Source organism: Rhinolophus sinicus, linkage group LG02 (genome assembly GCF_036562045.2).
Source record: "Rhinolophus sinicus isolate RSC01 linkage group LG02, ASM3656204v1, whole genome shotgun sequence".
In the NCBI taxonomy this organism is placed as follows: domain Eukaryota; kingdom Metazoa; phylum Chordata; class Mammalia; order Chiroptera; family Rhinolophidae; genus Rhinolophus; species Rhinolophus sinicus.
The window spans coordinates 171,613,380-171,632,658 of record NC_133752.1 but is presented as its reverse complement, the minus strand read 5'-3'; the positions used below and the strand labels follow the sequence as shown (position 1 = coordinate 171,632,658).

General features: G+C 37.2%; 1 protein-coding gene across 1 annotated transcript in view; it reads left to right on the top strand.

The window, feature by feature from the left end:
• Positions 1–19,279, top strand: part of PDE6H (phosphodiesterase 6H) — a 143,628-nt gene that overhangs the window by 70,373 nt on the left and 53,976 nt on the right. Inside the window, exons 4-6 of the mRNA XM_074325984.1 lie at positions 16,802–16,911; positions 17,255–17,439; positions 18,843–18,908. The gene's annotated coding sequence lies outside the window, so the exon portion shown is untranslated. The remainder of the gene's footprint in view (positions 1–16,801; positions 16,912–17,254; positions 17,440–18,842; positions 18,909–19,279) is intronic.

Here is a 19,279-nt window from a genome sequence, read left to right as displayed (position 1 = left end):
ACCCTAGTGACCTTAGAGACCAAGTGATATGTTTTCTCTTTGGGCTTACCTTTTTATGGGCACTCAGGAACATCTTTGCTTGCAGAACACTGCAAAAAGCACTGAGGACAAGCTCAGATAATCCTGAATTCAGGGAGTGAATGAAGGAGAGGAAACATTGGCAGAGGTGCCAGGACTTACCATGGGGAGAAGCTTCTCAGAAAAGTATATTTGCTGGAGGATACACCGAAAGAGTTATCCCTTTTCTATAATATTTCCATGACGAAAATAATGACACAGCAATAATAAAGTTAATGTATTTCTCCACCAATTCTATCTCCTCCTCTCTCATCCCTTATTTTTTCTCTAACTCTTTTTCAGACTGCTAGACATGTTGTCGCTTTGAGGAATTTTCCTGGCTTCAGTCCGATTTTTTTTTTTCTGTTCCATGAGATTCAGCTTTATTTACAGAATGCTGGTTTTATGGAGCTCACATTATTATTTTACTGACAGCACTAAAATCCTTCCTCTTGCCAGAAAAGGAAAAAGGCAAAGGAGAAAACAATTAGGAAGCAGCAGCCCTGAAAATGAAAACAGAAATCACTTTCTAGGACATCAAAAGACAATGACATGAGAGACAGACATCGAGCCAAATTCCTGGGTGCCGGCCTCTTGGTTCTGCTCTTTTAAGAGAAGTCCCATGGATGGATTCTGCATCTCAGATTTCTTGATTGACATAGCTTCCCATGCACCCAGTCCCCCAGTCCTTTTCTTAATTTGTCTTAGCTGAACTAAGTGAAAATAGATGATTGTCAAACTCAGGTTTGGGAGCAGCAGCTAGGGAATCATGGGCAGAAACTTCTGGGGAACAGTGGGGAAGCCTGCATGTTGAATAAACTGATCTCCCAGTTCAGAACAGCTGTAATTTTCTTTTCTTCCCATATAGATAATTTCTCTGCCCCTTTTCTTTCTGTTAAAAGCTTCAGTCTTTAAATAAGACAGCAGATAGCAAATGAAAATTATACAACTATCCAAGTAATATTATCATACATCAACTGCTTGGTATCTACTGGGTGCCATGAGAATCACTTTTTATTTATTGTATTATTTACTTGTCATAATTATCCTACAAACTGAGTATAATTACCCACATGCTATATATGAGAAAATTAGGCCTAAAGAGGTTATATATTTTATCCAAGTTCATACAGCAACTAAATGGCAAAAGCAGGATTCAAACACAGGGCTAGGACTGTTTGATTTCAAAGAATATAATTTTAAGCACTGATATAATCATGCAGTATTTCCTAAGTTTGGGGCATCTGCTTAAATAATACTGTGATGGTGTCTACAGGGATTCTTGAGTCCCCAGTTTCAGAGCTAATGATAAAATTATATAAAGATACACATACTTAAAATGCTAATTTCTTCAATATCCTTTAAAACAGGACAATAGGAATTAAAGATTTGTATATTGTTACTTAAGCCCATATAGTTAAATGACTTAAAAATTGGAGAAAGGATGAACTTGGTATTGGAATCCCAGTCCCCTTTTCTCTAGCCAGCACTCTGCATACTAAATTATCTGTCCAAACAAGCTCCAAGTCAAATAGGTTGCTTTCCAAAACCTTTCAGTTTACTCCAGGAAAAACCAGGTCTCATCCCAGTCTATGAATACTCATGTTTGCTAACTGTCATCTGTCACTAACTCTGTTTTGGTATAAGGCTTTGCAGTGTCTGCAAAGTCAATCTCTATAGTTATTTAGACCCCAAGCAAAACTGGAAATCTAGGTTCAATTTCTGACAAGCTTCTTCAACTCAAAGCAAAACTCATAGAACATTGGATGGATTAAATACAACAATAAAGGTAGAGCTTCTAGATCAATGGCTGGCATGTAATGCTGTGGAGCGGGTGTGTGCAGGTACCCGTGCGCGCGCACACACACGCGCGCGTGCGCGCGCACCATATGTTATTTCAAAAAAGATTGGTTTAACTCCATTGGTTTGCTGTGACTTCCATTTTCCCCCAGTAGTAGAGGAACAATCGATTGCTGAGGCTGACCAAAGCAGAGGAGAAATGCAAGAAGTGGGAGTAATTGAATCAGCACGGTCTCCAACAGGAATCAAATTGAAATCTGAAAGAACTCAGTTTAGTTCTGAAATTGCCAAATCATTTCATTCTCTTTTTAAACATGAGTTTGAATAGACTTCTATAACTTTATGCTTCTAGATTATTTTATCCTTGGAATAGATAAACAAGATAAATTATTACGTAATCTAGTGTTTGAAGGAACACTCTGTTCTTAATGCTATTTTGCAAGTGATGCTATTAGGCTAGGGCTGTTGACTGGTTTTTGGATGTCCATCCCTGGGCCTAAAAACCACTTAGCAAGATGCCTTGCAAAAGCTCAGTTCACATCACTGCCTGCTGAGTGGGCCCTGTCTGCTGTTAGTATTTCCCAGTGTAGTCAGATAACTTCATTTGAGTTGGAAGTTGATATGCTTTGAAATGCTTGGCACAAAAAAAGTTAATCTTTTTAGCTAGGGTTTGGTCAGTGAGAGGAAAAATCTTATAGAAGAGATATGAAATTCTGCAATTCCTCTTCTTTGTTTCATCTAGTCATTGCAAACCCTGGAAATAAGATGAAATTCAGAAAAAAAAGTTTAGAGAAGACAAAGGAAAAATTTTCAGATTAATATTTGGGAGAGTTTAGTACAGAACATGCCTCTGCTGATCAAGCTACAAAGTGAACAGGCTGTGACATAAGTCATTGTTTCCACATCTGATCTCTTCCTGATAGAATTGTGATGGAAAATAATGCAGTGACATGTGGGTTGGGATGACCTGTGGAAATTTAATTCAGCCCTGCCCAGTGGCGTTTGCTTAAGCAGTCTTATAACCAGTTATTGTCTGAACATTGGCTTATGTAGCAATTCAACTAAATTAGTTTATTATTCTCTTTGTGAAATAGCAATATTTCTCAGACGTTTCCAGATAATAACATGTCAAATTAAATTATAGTGTAAATACATGAAGAACTATACTCTTTCTTCAATGAAAATCACTTGAATAGCAAGAATTCCTCTGGAAGAGTAAAACAAGAAATGTTCCCTTATTGTGTGTGGAATGTAAATTCTCCCCTTACATACTTGTCTTTATGTCTCAGTTTTTACACATTGACCTACCAGAGTGGGCCTGTGTATGTAACATGAGGTTGTATAAAGAAACTGACTCCATGTACAGCACCAAATGTGTGCAGACTATAGATCAAGGGGAAGAAAACAAGAGTATCTGAAAGATTGCTAAAGGGCAGAATTAATTATTTCATTAAATTTAAAGTGAAAAATTAATATTTATTAATAGTGTCTCATTTCTTTTCTCCATTTTTTTTCCTGGTCTACCTAAAGAAGCCTCTTATTTATGCCAATAGCTTAATACAAAGCACTTTTTTTAGTTTGAAAGGAAAAACATGACTGTCTGTCTATAAGTAATGTATAAAAGGTTAATCATGAAAAAGAGAGGCCATGGCTATCCAAAAGCTTCTCCTCTCTCTCTATATGCAATTTTTTTTTTTTTTTTTTTTTTTTTTTACATTCACCGAACATTTACTGAATAGATGAAAGGGAGAAAATTTTGTACCATTTTTGCTTTTCCCAGAAGCTGTACTGTATTTGTTGGAATGAATTTCAGGACTTTCTTCCCATCTTCAGATGATGAAGACATATGAAACTTCCTCACCAGGTCAGCAGCCAAAGCTGGAGGATTTGTGGTGATACATGTTTCGAAGCCAGAGATTATTGGGAAAGAGAACTCAGATACAGGTATTGGCTGTTCTCTATACCACGGACCCTCAAGAAAAGCTGTGTTTAAATTTTGGTGCCAGAAATAAATCAACCGGACAATGGTGGAAAAGTAAAAATGTTCTCGGAACAACTGGTGGTAAATTTTGACCTAAGCTAGTCTGGCAACCTTAACTTGGCTTTCTCAGCCCCTGTATTTGGCCTACATATTGTGTTTTGTACCTGGACTCACCCCTTTTAGGGACAGGCACAGGTCATCTGGCTGGGATTTTTCCTGTGTGTGCTAAAAGATAAGCACAAAAACTGACTCACTGCTCTTGCCAGCATGTCTTTCTGTTGCACAAAAAGAAAGCAACAACATGGGCTGCCATGAATACATTTGGCAAGCCTGACTTGTAGGAATGACTTCCATATGGTGTGAGATTAGATTTAGTGATTCAAACACAGGGCAGTTAAAGAATCCTAAGGCGTTTTGAATGTCCTGAAAGAGAAGATCAAGAAAGAAAAATATACTGAAACATTTCAGTGATGCTGTAAGTAAATTTATACAGGCATATAGCCTATTATTTAAACTATCTGGGGATTAAACGATGCTTTTAAGGAAAAAATTCCCACTAACGAAAGAGGCAATTCTTATTACTCTTCAAATAGGACCAGAAATAAAAGGTATGTAAACAACTGAACAAATCTATAAAAAATTCATATATGTACATGTATATAAAATGTAGCCTAAAATATCTTGATATAGAGGATATAATTATTTTTATAAGGTTCATATGGGGAAGTGGAAGCTCAGAGCTATCAACTGACTTTTCCGAAAGGATGCCTTGGGCTTTACCTGACTTAGAACAGTTCTCTGTGTACATATTTATGTTCCTGGGTACTCCTATATCATTTGTACTAGATTGCATATCATTTACATAAGGTTTTCGATATCTAAAGAGTGAATATTATGTTCAAGTCCTATCTGTATTCTAATGTAACACATGCCACATCTCCTGGCAAATAGCAAGCACTTAATAATTATTTGCTAAATAAAATTTATAAAAACAAGTTAACATTTCAGTGACAGGGCAATTTCTAAGCACAATAATAATAATTCATTTACTTGCTCATTTATTTTACAAACACTTATAAACTACCTACTCTATTCCAGACACTGTATTAATTAGAATTAATATCGGCCCTCAACAAAATTACAGTCTGTAGAGGGATAGGAAGATATAGTATAGACAATTATAAATACTGTGAGAAATTATTTATTGTATAAAAAAAGTATACTGTAGAAAATAGTTCCTAATATAGTGATAATTCTAGTTAATGTAAATGGACCAAACTCACCAATTAAATACAGACTATCAGAATAATTTTTAAAAAGAAGTCTAATATGTGGTCTTTAAATAACACACTTAAGACAAAAGATGTAGAAAGGTTTAAAATAAAAGAATGGAAAAATTATTTCAAGCAAGTTTGAACCAAAGGAAAGTTGGAGTATCAGTCTTAATGTCTGACAAAATAGAAGTCAAGGAAAAATGTCAAAAAAGACAATGGAGTATGTTTTATGCTGGAAAAAAATGCCCATAGAACAGGAAAATGTAACCATCATTAACCATCATGAGAGGTACACTTAACATTTCAAAACACGTGCATCCCACCTTGCAACTCAAGAATTAATCAAATAATAAGTTATAGAAGTTCAGAGATAAACAAATTCTAAAACTGTTTTTTTAAACATACCTTTCTTTAAAACTCGGAAAGTGCTCACCAGACAAAGAATGCTTATTTTTCTGTCATATTTTCAAAATATTCTACATCACGTGACAAAGGAAGCTTCAATAATTCCAAAGTATCAATGTAATGTAGGCTACATTTTTTTTTTTTTACCATAATGCAATAAACTTAGAATTTAATGTCAAAAGGATAGCTTAAAAAAGCCAAACATGTAATATGTTTATATTCAAAATTAAAAGTATTACCAAAGAATCCCTATGAAAAAAATGAAATAAAGGATTAAAGGAACTAAAGGAATACTTATATCTGAATAATAATGAGAGCATTACATAAAATTTGTGAGAGATAATCGAATTAGTGTCGAGAATGCATAGTTTTACATACATTAATCAGAAAACAAAAGAGGTTGAAAACAAATGAGCTAAGCTTGCAACTCAAGAAGTTGGAAAAAGAACAGAACAATCCAAGAGAAGAAGAAACGGAATAATAAGGATACAGTAAGAAATCAATGAAATAGAGAACAAAATGTAATATAGATGACATTTATAGAAACTGATTGTTTGAAAGACAAATAAGAAAGATATCTCTGCAGACACAAAAGTATTAAACCCAGAACTGGCACAGAAGAAATAGGAAATTTGAACGGATCAATAAATGCCAAAGAAATAAAAATGGCCACCAAATAGCCCCTTCCTAGCCCCACAACCTAGATGGCTTTCCAGTACAGCCCTACGAACCTGAGAAATAGTTTCTATCTTATACAAGTTGTTCCACAAAATTAAAAAAGTAAATTAAATATGTTTAGCTCATTTTTAATTTAGACTAGTGAGCTCTTGATTTTAAAGCCAGAAAGAAAATTATAGGCCTATTTCAATTATGAATGTGGATACTACAATCCTAAATAAAATACTAGCTAACACAATGTAAAAAAAAATTAAAAACTGTAATACTGATCAGGTAGGTTTTTAACAGGAATGCAAACATTTTTTATCATCAGAAAATGTATCAATGTTATTCACCACAATAATAGGTCAAAAGAAAAATTATATGATTATCTCAATTGATGAAGAAAAAGAATCTGCATCATGATTACGTATATCCTTTGATTTTATATATTGATTTTATATTTATATAAAACATATTTATTCAAATAGATGTATTTGTAATATATTTCTATTATATATATTTAAATAAAGTTATATAATTATATAACTATGGTAACTCTATAAGTTATAAAGTAGAATGAGGCTTTGTGTATTAAAAGGGACAAGATCTTAAGTGTTCTCAGCACACACACACATAACTATGTCAGGTGATAGTTGAGTTGTTTAACTTGACTGTGGTAATCATTTTACAATGTATATTAAATCACCACATTGTATACCTTAAAAAATCATGTTGTACAACCTAAATATATATAACTATTATTTGTCAGTCATACCTCAATAAAACTGGAAAAAAAAAAAAAGACACAAGACAAGGCCGGGGAATTAGACAGGACCATATGAAAATGCCAAAGATCCAACTTTTTTAAATCTTAAAGGTACTATATTTTGCCGTGTATAGTGCGTACTCTTTCGCCCAAATTTGTGAGGGGAAAAATAAGGATACTCGTTATATACATGGATCGTACTAATTCCATATCTTTATAAATGTTTTTAATTCTTTTATTTATGCTTGTGAGTTAAAAGTGTAACTCTAGAAATCAATAATGATATCTGTATGCAAAATAATACCCTGGAATATGATAAATGGTGTTGTTGAATTTAAGATGAACTTGCAACAACGAAGAGTTCTTGGCCTTCTATGATGCGTAAATAGCGTAATTTTGTTAACCGGTATATACAATTCCTTGTACCTTGTATCTGTTCTTGTGTTTTGTAATTATTTGTTACATAAAATTTCTTGTACCAAATATGTTAAAAAATAAATGCTAAAATTCCTTTATAATACAAAAAATAAGTACTTAAATGTAAACAAATAAAATTTTGAATTAAAAAATTAAAGCAAAAGATTTTTTCCCTGTAAATTTGGGCCAAAAACGTGGGTATGCATTAGACAAGGGAACGCATTATACACAGCAAAATACGGTAATTGGAAACCATTGAAGAACTTTAAGGAGAGAGACATAATTAAATTATGTCTTTAAAAAATGGGTCTGGCTGCATTGTGGAGAATTGATTGGAAAGGGTCAAGAGTTAATGCAGGAAACTCACTTGGAGGCAGTCATTGTAGTAACTTAGTGCTAGGTTTTGGTAGTTTAAACTCAGATGATGTTGAAAAGGAAGAAAGCAAGAGGGATACGTGAAAGTTGCTTAGAAAGTAATGTTGAATCAATGAATGTCGAGGTAAAAGTGTTGTGTCAAAGATTTCTCCTTTGTTTCTGGATTGCACAATTGGTGCTAATCTAGAGCAGTTCACAGTTTGCAGGGGAAAATAAAAATGGGTATAATGAGTTAATATGTTTTTGTAATATTTCGATAGAAAAATAGAGGAAGTGGTTGGGGTCCAGTGTCTGATCTGAACTGGAAATATAAATTTGGGAGTCATCAGCCAATGCAAATAAAACACATTTATTTTTCAAAAGAAATGAAAATACACTTTTCCCTAAATGGTTTCCCAAATGTCTTCTTCCACAGAATGAACTGCTTTCTCTGCATGACTGGATGAAGGCGATGAGTCCTTAGGGTTAAGTGCCTGTCGTTTTCTTATGCTTACTATTTTTAACTTCTTCATGAGTAACAGTAATAAAACCAAACAATATATTGCACAATCTCAACAAAATTAAGTTATATATAGAGAGGTTAAGTCCATTGCGCTGATTCCCTCAGAGTAGGTGATCAGTACATATTTGTTGTTTGACCAAGTCACACTAAAAGTATTGCTAAATCATTTTAATGATGGCTTATAGTTGAGTTTGTTGTAAGAAAGATGACTGTGACCATAAGACATAAATACTTTTATTCTCCCATTAAAAAGACAAGAGAAAGCCCCTCCCACTCTGGAGAGGCTGACTTTGGCTGCATAGTTAAGTGACCTGGCATAACCTCACACCCATAGTTTTCGTCTGTCACTTATCCTTTGGTGGGCCATGGGCCTTCTCGGCTAATATAATTTGGCAAACACAAAGTGTTTTATGAGACACGCAATGTGGAAAGAACTCTTTAATTTTGAAAAAAGATTTTGCCAATGGTTTTAACCACTCACCTTCCCAAATAGTATGCCTCAGTCAAATTCATTTACAAATATCTTGTATTTTCCATGTTTTTTTCCATTCCCTCTCTAGGGACCAAGGACTTGGCATGAATCCTAGCTAGCCTCATGGGATCAGGCTGAGTAATCAGCTGGAAGGACCAGAAAAAGACAATACTTAAGGACAAGTTAAAATTATTATCAAGGAAAGGGAGTCAAGGGATAAAACCAGAGGAACAATTTACATCTTGTGTCTTAAGGTAGAGTTTAGGATTGTAGATGGGAAAATGCAACAAGTCAAGGGATCAACACTAGGTCTCTGAGCTAATGCGAGGATGCACGGAATCAAGAATATGGATAAAGGTCCAGAGTGTAGTTCTGGACAAAGCAAAGGTGTCAGGAGTTTCTTCTACTGGGCCTGTGCCCCTTTGCTTCACACACACCCTTCTTTTGATACGCTTTCCTTTCCCTTTGCCTATCTAAATCTTTTTTGTTTTCTGTGGAGCAGCTCAAGTCCTATGTCTTATATAACAACTAATATAATATTTAATTGGTCTGAGAACAATTGGGTGAAAATTTATTTCTTAATAAAAATGCAAGTCAATGTAGTATGTTTGTTTTAGGAGGTAAATTTTACAACCTTTCATGTGTCTCTAAGCATATTGCCTCCTTTTCCCCAAAACTTTCAGAGAATTTTTCTCTTCTTTTGAAAATTTTCCATTTTCAGGAAACAATTACCAAAGATATTTTAGTCATATGTTTAAATTTAAGGTATTATATCCTTATTGCTTATAAACCCACTTGAGGTTAGGAATCATGTTTTACTTACATTGTTTTATATACTTTTTAATAATACTAATGTCTATTATTTATTAAGTGCCAATTATATTCCAGATACTTCACCTATATTATTTTTAATTTTCATAAAAACCTTTCCAAGTATGCATGTCATCCCCATTTTGGGCTTCGAAGGGTTAAGTTGCTCAAAGATACAACCAGTAAATGCTGGTGTTGAGATCTGAACTCTCTCCACTACTCCAGCCTGCCTTGGAATATCTGTTGACTTTACTAATCTGAGTTTTTGGTGACAAAGTTTATGTCCCCATCTCCTAGAGCTTCTGTGAACGTCTCCAGAGCCAGTCTACACAGAAACCAATGTGTGTGTGTGTGTGTGTGTGTGTGAGAGAGAGAGAGAGAGAGAGAGAGAGAGAGAGAGACACCAACATTTTGTGCTCCCTAATTTCATATAAGAAAAGCTCCAGTTTCTTCTTTTTTGCCTTCACTGTTCTTTGTCCTTTTCCTTGTTCATAAACACTCATTTATTTAAAAAGTGAGTTTTCTTATATCATACTTCAACCCTTTCTCCCATCTCCCTGATGTAATTTTCCATCAGGAAATGCTTGGTCTCATGTATATTTACAGTTTTCCAAAGGCTCTTTAGGTAACTAGCTAAATTCCGAAAAGTGAATTTGTGTAGCAGGGGCTAATTTGAATGGCTTTCCTAGAGGAAAAAGTATATGTATACAGTTTCTTAAACGAGAAAACCAATCAATAGGTTTCAATAAATTTATTCTTCCAGGAAGCCAAGCTAATTTTCTAAACTAAAATGGTAAATTCTATGGTGTTGCTTGAACTGTTCAGATCTGACCCTCGCTGTCCAACTCAAAAACCGTCTCCGGGCCCCAGAAAGACCGGTCAGCCTCCTCTGACTGGTCATTGTGATGTGCTCACACATTTTCAGATCAGCAATCAACTATCCAGTGGTAGAAATAAACTACTGAAAACAGGTTTTTGGGTGTCTCTCAGATACATAAAGTATGTATTAAGTCCTCACTGTGTGTTATATGCCTTTAAAAGAAAGTTACATATTATATTACAGACACACACACACAGAGGGTGCCAAATAAATGTATACACATTTTAAGAAAGGCAAAAACTACTAAAATTATAATAATATATACCGATCACAAAAGATGGATGCAAGTCACGTTTGACTTCTGCAGTTACAAGGGGGGCTCAAAGTGGTTGCCATCAGCATAATTTTACTACAGTTTTTTTCCTTTCTGAAAATGTATATACATGTTTTTTGGCACCGTGTGTGTGTGTGTGTGTGTATAAAATTAGTAGTGGCCACAGATGTGATTAATGCTGTATTAGTTGAGGCCTGTACCATGTGCTAAGGGAGCCCAGAGGCTTGAGGAAGGCTGCAGAGAGACTCATTTGAGAAGGGCCCTTGATAGTTCTTGAGGGGCTGCCAACTGGGGAAGGTGGGGTCGATATTCTAGGTAGAAAGAACAGCTAGTACCTTAGCACAAAATGGGGAAAAAGAAAAAAGACCAAAACAAAGAACACTTGTGAAATGTGTGACATCTGCCCATTTTGGGACACTCCTTAAATATATGATTGATGCTTGCTCTGTGCCAAGTGATGTTCCCAGTCCTTAACTTGGGCTATTTCATTTACTCTTCACAATAAACCTAGCAGAGTAGTTCTGTTGTTATTCCCAATTTTCCTTGTAGAAACTACGGCACAGAGAAATTAGGAAACTTGTGAGTTTGCACAGTTCTTAAGTAGTAAAACCAGGCTGTCTGACCCCAGAGCTATGTGCCATGTTACATTGCCATCTGTCAGGCTCTTCCCCGTGTTTGCCAAAGATCTAGAAATCATTATTAATGCAGTTCCTTTTGCAGGCACTTGTGTTCTTCATTAATCATAAGCCTCTGTATTTTTATAACACTTCACAAAATCTCCTGAGGAGAAAAGGAAGAGGCAGACCCAAAAGGAAAGGAAAACCCTCAAAGGTGGAGGAAGAAGGCTGATAATAAACTTGACCTAGATTTAGTCATAGATCTGAATACCCTGTTGGGATGGGAAGTGATAAAGGCTCTCCATTCTTAATTAACGCTAGCAGAGCAGTGAGTGCTGAAAACTACGGAATGCAAAATTCAGACGAAAATGTGTCTCATTCCCTAGGATTAATGTGCCAACTCTTATAAAAGAAAGATAAAAGAAATGAGCGTTCAGATACTTAACTTTTTGTCATGTTCAGCTTGTATTACTGTTAGATGTCTTTAAGAACATCTTGTAGTTTTGGCTTTATTATTCACAAAGGGGTGAGGTGTTCTACATGGATCTGGGGCAATAACCACATGTGGGAGCCCCGGATTCCAAGGGAATTTTGGGAGCGGATTTGTGAGAAAAGAATGAAGAGGAAGCAAGAAGGAGGATGTTTATTTTTAATAAAGAGACCCTGCCCTAACTTCCTGAACTCAAACCAGTCTAGACTTGTTTTTTCCATTTTACACAATGTCCGCAACAACAGAATAAATTTATTAAAACCAAACAAACTGGGGGTTGAGTTTTGGCATCTAAATTCAGACAGAAATAGAATAATTTGCTTTTGAGTTGAGTCTAGTGGCTGCATTACAAACCGGTGGTAGATTAAGGTTGTATTGGCCTTAACTGAACCAAAGTTATTTTCACTATGAGGAGACAATGGCGAGGCAAAATGTCTGGCCTGGTGCCCAGGATCTGAACTCGTTAGTTCACCACTTCTGCCCCCTTTTCCTTCAATTTTCAGAACTCAAACTATGAGTTAAAAGAATCCTTACAGTCATTTTTCCCATCACCTTATTTTGTGTGGAGGAAACTGAGACTCAGAGAAATTAGCTGTTCTCTTTCCAGTCATAGCATTCGATGAAACAATATGTTGCTAAATTAACCGACAGTTCCTCCCAAAGGGAAGATGCAGTTTGGGCATCCGGGTTGGGAAACATAATGTGGGAACAGTTCAATTTGCATACACTTGAGGATAAATTCACAGAGTCATCTCTGTTAATGGACAGATTCTGTTTTGAAGATTTTCTAGTTTTCTCCCATTTCCTTCTTAGCCATTTTAGGCTGCCTTTTATGGTGCTTCAGCATCTAGACAAGGGTGCATTTGTGTATGTGTGTGTGTGCGTGTGTGTGTTTGTGGAGTGCTGGTTCATAGGAGTTTCTGAGTCTAGGCCAAAGTCAATGTGTATTTTTACATTTCAGAATGCTTTCCATTCCATTTCATTTTATCCCTACTATATATGCTTGTGAGGAGATTGAAAGTTAAAATTAACTCCATTTCACATGTAAGGAAAATGAGACACAGTGATGTTCCCAAGATGACATGATGAATTTAATGAGGAAGTATGGACTCGAACCCAAATATCCTCTCTTGATTCAGTTTTCTGAACAGCAGGCCACACTTTCCCACCGTTCCCTTTTATTACTATGAATTAAAGAAGTTACGCAATAAATGAATACTGGAAGGTACATATGCTCCTATCTTCATTTTACAAAAGATGCTTCTAGTTAATTTGTTTGGGCTAATTTTGAAGAGCCATATGACATTTGGAATCCTAACGGTCACTTCTTCACTGGATCCTGTTGTTTTAAAATTTAGCTTTCCATGCCTAGACTAAAGAGATAGATCCTTTCATTGCCTCTTTGTGATTAATGGTCCTCCATGTCTGATTATTCTAACGAACAATCATTTTATTTTGACAAGACATCTTAAATGATACTTAATGACAGTCTTTTATGTGCCAAGCAGAGAAATAACTCTAATGGAAAGGATAGCTGCTTGGAGACATGGCTTTTTCCTTAGGAGATTTGCTAGTCCCTTGAAGTTTCTTCCCTTTCATACAACTGTGACCATTTTGCTCAGATCTTAGAGGCTTGACCTCTTTATTAGAAAGAAAACAAAAAACAAAAAAACTTTTATCTTGATGGATTTTTGAGTATTTGTTTTTTTAAGGGGTTTGTCTCATACAGAAACATAGTCAAGAATTTGTTGCGGTGCATGAGAAATTAATATTAGTTCCAAAAACAAAACAGCCTTTGCTGTGGTTTGGGTTCTATTCTGTTTTTGGTGACTAAGAACTGTAATATATGGCCTCTTCCAAATACATCCCTTTTAAGGTCCTGCTTGATGGTTATCACAGCTTTCCTCCTCATTCATTAATTCGTTATCTAGGAACAAAGCCCTTTTAAGTTTATTCTTAAAATTTGTATTTTTTCTTGGAACTTGAAAACATTGTGCTTAAAACTAGACATTTTGAGGAATGTGTGGAAATTGTGTTTTGTGACTTGAGCTTTTTGGAAATGGCTATGCTAAGATACTAAGATATCATTGGAATCACACAGATTGGGACATGGTGACTTACTCCTTGAGGAAACTGATGAACTTGAATAGTCTATAATTTAACAAATTGGAAATGAGAATTGGGAAGGAGAACTAGAGGGTCGTAAGCTGATGACAGTTCTAAAACTGTAGCCCTCGGTAAATTGTCATTTTAACACTTGCTTTGGCTTCTGTAGTCACATCCAGCCTGAAACTCACTGGCTGCTGTTCTTTTCCCAATAGTAGCTGCTCCAGCAGAGCAATGATTGCCCTTTAAGCCCTCACCTTCAAGCCAACATCACATTATTGGCTACTACCATTCTTGCATTTCACAATCATGTAAAGACCTTACCACAAACCACATGCCTGTGCATGAACACCTAACATTTCCACTTGTTGACTGACCTAGCCCCTTCCCTTCTCCAGCCCTGGCATATCATTAGTGGTGGGAAAGGGAAAAAAGCGCTTGGAGTGCACAGCATGAATCAATCCAAGAGAGGCTGCAGGTCTAAGGAGTTAAATCACAAGTATTTCCCATTTTTATTCTGTGGCATGTTTGCCAGAATGTGGTGGAGTGCCCTTTGGAACTAGTAAGATTCTCATGGTCATGGTACGAAGGGTAGAGATTGCAGGACAATGCCAGAACTTTCATGTACTGTCCAATATGTATTCCCTTCCTTCCAGATACTTCTTTTCCTGATCATGCCCCTTTGTGCTCAGCCCTCATACGATAACTCAGTCTGCCTCAACCTCTGTCTCACGTAGTGACCTGGAACAACATCCTAGGAAGAGATGAAGACGGAGGAAGAAGTAGAGCAGAGGTCATGAGTTGGAAGGGTGGGTAATTATTAGCAAGAAGGTGGGTGTGCCAGAAAGAATGAGGAGCAGGAAGTGGAGACAAGAAGGTAAGGTACTGTTGCCTGTGGACATAAATGGAAATGATATTTAGCAAGAAAGATGACAGGCTCCATGGAATTTAGCTGTTATAAATAAGCATTATGGTCAGAATTTAGAGTTGAATCTAACTAGTTTTTGCCCACTTCTAAATTACTATTCAAATCTTTGCTTCCTCTATATTGAGTATACATCATTATCATCACCATCATTAAAATGTTTGAATATCTACTAAGTGTATTAGAAATTCAGAACATGTCAGAAGAGGTCATCGAGAGGAGATGACCTGTGAGCTGGACCTGGGCCTCCTTCCTCCTTCCCTTGTCCTTGGGATGTACGTACTGCCCACCATTCCCATAGCCAGAGCTGTTTCAAGGACATACCCTGACGCAGTAAGGTGTTGTTAGAAGCATCTGGAATGCATACATGACTGAACCTTGTTAAGGCCTCTACATAAACGTATAAGATTCTGGTGAGTGGGTGCAGAGATCTACTCGTTTTGTGGCCACCCAAGACCGGCCTCAGAAGTGCTCTTGTTTATTAAAACCGCCATCTACCAATCTGGAGTGGTCTGCCTTTTCCTTCAGTCTCGCCTTGCTCTCTGTGCACGGGGCCCAGTTGCAGATCTCACCTGGGGAACTCCCAAGTTTGCACACCATTCCTCACATTCCCTGTGAATTTCGTATTTGTCCTACACTGGGGAACCAGATTCCTGAGGATGGGAGGGTTCAAGTCAGGATTGTACTTTGTGGGGTCTCCTCTATTTCCTGACACATCTTCATCTCACGGTAGAGATACTCAATAAATGCTTGATGAAGGGCTTCATGAGTGAATGACAAAATGCTGTTCCCGGAATTAATACAGGCACATATTCTCTCCCAACCCCAATTCAATGAAGGTACTACATATTTTATTTGATAAAAGTATTCTTTCCTCATTCTTTTGCCTGGCGTTAGTGCAGTGACTATGGTAGCCTGAAAGAAGATACTTTTCTAGTGCGTGTGTAGTAGGTGCCGGGGTGAACTTCAGTGATCACCCCCATCTTCTTCAGAAGCGCTCTCCCCCGTCTTAGCCTGTTCAGGCAGCTATAACTACATACCACAGACGGAGTGGCTTATGAGCAACAGGAATTTATCTCTCACGGTTCCGGAGGCTGGAAGTTTGAGATCAGGGTGCCAGTGTAGTCAGGTGAGCAGCCTCTTCTGGGCTGCAAACTTCTAATTGTATTTTCACCTGGAGAAGAGGAAAGAATCTCTGGGGCCTCTTTTATAAAGGCACTCGTTCTATTCCTGAGGACTTTGCTTTCATGACCTAATCACTTCTTCCCAAAGCTCCCACTTCCTAATGCCATCATATTGCGCATTAGGATTTAACATATGAATTTGGGGGACACACAAACACATTGAGACCACGGCACCCTGCTGCTGGGTGTGTTGACAGATGATTGCACCTAACTGAGTCCCACTCAGAACCTCCAGCCCAGAGATCGACCTCTGCTGAGGTGAGAGCCCTCTTGCCTGGGATCACACACCTCTCCTGTGTGCAGCCTGCATCAAACATTCGGTGTGAGGGTGTGAAGGCCTGGCCCCCAGTCTCTCTGCAAAGACATATCATGGGGTGATCTGAGCCTTGGTTGTGATTACATCGCAGCCCCACTTCTCCTTCTGCCCGATCCTACTGTCTTTATTTCCCCTCAAGTCCCAAGAGCACTCCCTAATAAACTTCCTGCGAGGAAATTTAGTCTCAGAGTCTTCTTTCTGGGAAACTTGACCTCTAACACAACATGTTTGTTAATTTTAAAACTCTTACTTCACCACAGTTAGAATGATGTCAAGTCTCATCTATTTTTTCTTCCTCAAGCTTAGGCTAATACCGCGTTACCATATTAAGACCAGAGGATCTCAGGTAGAAATTGAATCCTGCTATTAAGACTTAGTGCAATTGTGTGGACAATAGAACATTAAAGTCTGGATACCACACAACTTTTCATAACCTATAGAAGTAGGTTAACCCCTTAACCCCTCATTCTCCCTTACCTTCCTCTCCTAGTTGACACAGAAGCAATGGCCTGTGCTTGCAGAACGGAAAGAAAACAGTGACACACTGACCTATATTAGAAAGAATTTGAAGGACGATGAGCCTCCTTCAAATTTACAAAGGTATCATTTTAAAATTCATTTGTTGCTTTGATTTCTAGAGTACCGAAACGCAAAAGAAGTTTTTAACTTTTCCTTTTTCTATTCTCTAGTTTTATCCATGTGAAAGTACTGCAGTTAGGAGTATGAGTCAGATACACCCCACTTCCTGTTATGTTTTTCTCTGCTTAGAAAACCAGATTCTTTCAGAAAGGTGAAATAAATAGGACTGGTTCCAAACTCAGTTGTGAAATAAAGTTTGTTCATGATGAGCCTCTTCCCTTTTGTGGTAGACTCTTTCCTTTTGCGGCTTCTCTTCCCTTGACACCTCAGCCCCTTACCAGCCTCCTGTTTTTCCTCTCCACAGCATCCCTTTTCTTTTTCCAGCTTCCCTGTTGTGCTGTTCTCTGTTCATGACCCAGAATCAGTCTGATGGCTTCCATGCTACCTGCTGTCATGACAACTGAAATGTCCCTGTTCCGTAGCTCATGACCCAAGGCCAACTTTGCACTCTCAGGAGGCAATTTTGCCTAGCACCGTTTTAGTTGATTTGTAAGTATTTAAATGAATGAATGAGTATATGAATAAATACACTGCTCTCTCTTTATACACCACTTAGCGCCCATCCTACCCTCAGCCTCCCAAGGTGTAGGTGTATTAATAGGGGCCTGATAAAGACAGCATGCCTTCCTTTACAGCATGACCAAACTAGGTGAGGTGGGAGAGGAATCCCAGGACAGGTGGTTTTTAAAGTATTCTATTAACTACAAGCTTCTGATGTTTTGACATCTGGGGCCTTGCTGACCCTGGAGAGATTGTTCCTCCCAGGGCTAAACAACTCACCTGCTAGAGTGTGTTTCTTATGAGAACCCAACCAATCCAGAGCCTACGCCAACCGCCTCCTTTACTGAGCTTTCACAGGGCTCTCACACTTGGGACCACCATCCACCTGCCCTACTCACCCCAGAACCAGGTTCCAGACAACTCAGGACAGCTCTTATGCCTTAGAGCCTGCTGAAATTTTTCAAACTAGCCAACCTTGCCTACCCTGCCTTGCCTGTTCCTTCCTGCAGAAACCACAACAAAGCCTCTTGCCCCTAATTTCCTCTTGCTCCTTCTGTCTCCTGACCAACCATGGTACTTCCCTATGTGACCCTGTGTGGCATAGCCATTCCCTCCTATTGTCTTTTCAATGGCAATAGCCTCCTGATCTGTTGGTCTTACCACACCTGAAGAATAATAAAACTTTTTTTTAAAGTTATCTCAAATACTACTCTAATCTCAAGTATGAGGTTTCCCATCCTAATTCTTTTAAGATCCGGAAGGAAGCTGCTCCCTCTCCATAAATTCTGACAATTGAAGAAATGACTTTTACTCAGAGAGTCAGTCTAGTATTAAATAAAGAAAAGAAAAGTAATGACAGATTTACTTAATATGTATTATCACCCTAGGGTCTCAAAAATCCTATAAATTATTGTTTTATCCTCAAAAAATTGAAGTTCAAAGACAGAAAGTAGTTTTCTCAAGGTCACAAAGCCACACAGAGTCTCACAGAAGAGGTGAGACTCAAACACAAACTTTCCTGGCGTTCCTCTGACTCATGCCTTGCTCCCACGCCTTCCATCTATCATAGTCTTCCAAACCTTCCAATGTCTTCTACAAAGTTCTCTTGTATAACATCATTTCCTTCATACTTTAAAGAGAAACTATGGCAGTGTTTCCAACTAGGGCCAATAAATAATTCCACAATAAAAAATAACTGAGATACAGACAGGTAGATAGATATCGGTAGCTATTTCAACAATAATACAGCCTTGGGGAGATGAACATGGAGTTTTAGGAACACTGCTGAAAGACAGAAGATCTAGAAATTACAGAAATGGATAATATTAAGTCTGATATTTAATGTAGGAATTAAAACATTTAGAAAATGCTTTTTTTTTTTTTTTTTAAAGGAATTTCATTTTTTGGTCATGATTCCCCGGAGCTACAAAGAACAGGGTTGGCTGTGAAGAAAACAGGTAAAGCATATCTTGCAGTTTTGAAAAAACACACTGAGAAGGAATACTTAAATTTAATACTGTAAAGATAAAAATAAGCATACGAAAGACAATATATGGTAAAATTATTATTGAATGGCATCAAGCAGCAAAATACACTGTAAAGATGTTAAGAACTACGTGGGCAGAGTTGACCATCGTTATTGGAGGGAACACTCCAAATAAAATATTTGAAAAATTAACCCAATATTGAACAAAATGTAACTCATGGAAATTTATTCATTAGTATTTACCAAATTTCTACAATACATAGTTTGGAATTTCACTATTTTAAACAAGAAAGAGGAAAAGTTGAGAGAGAAAAATAATAAAGTGAATCAAATGACTTGGAA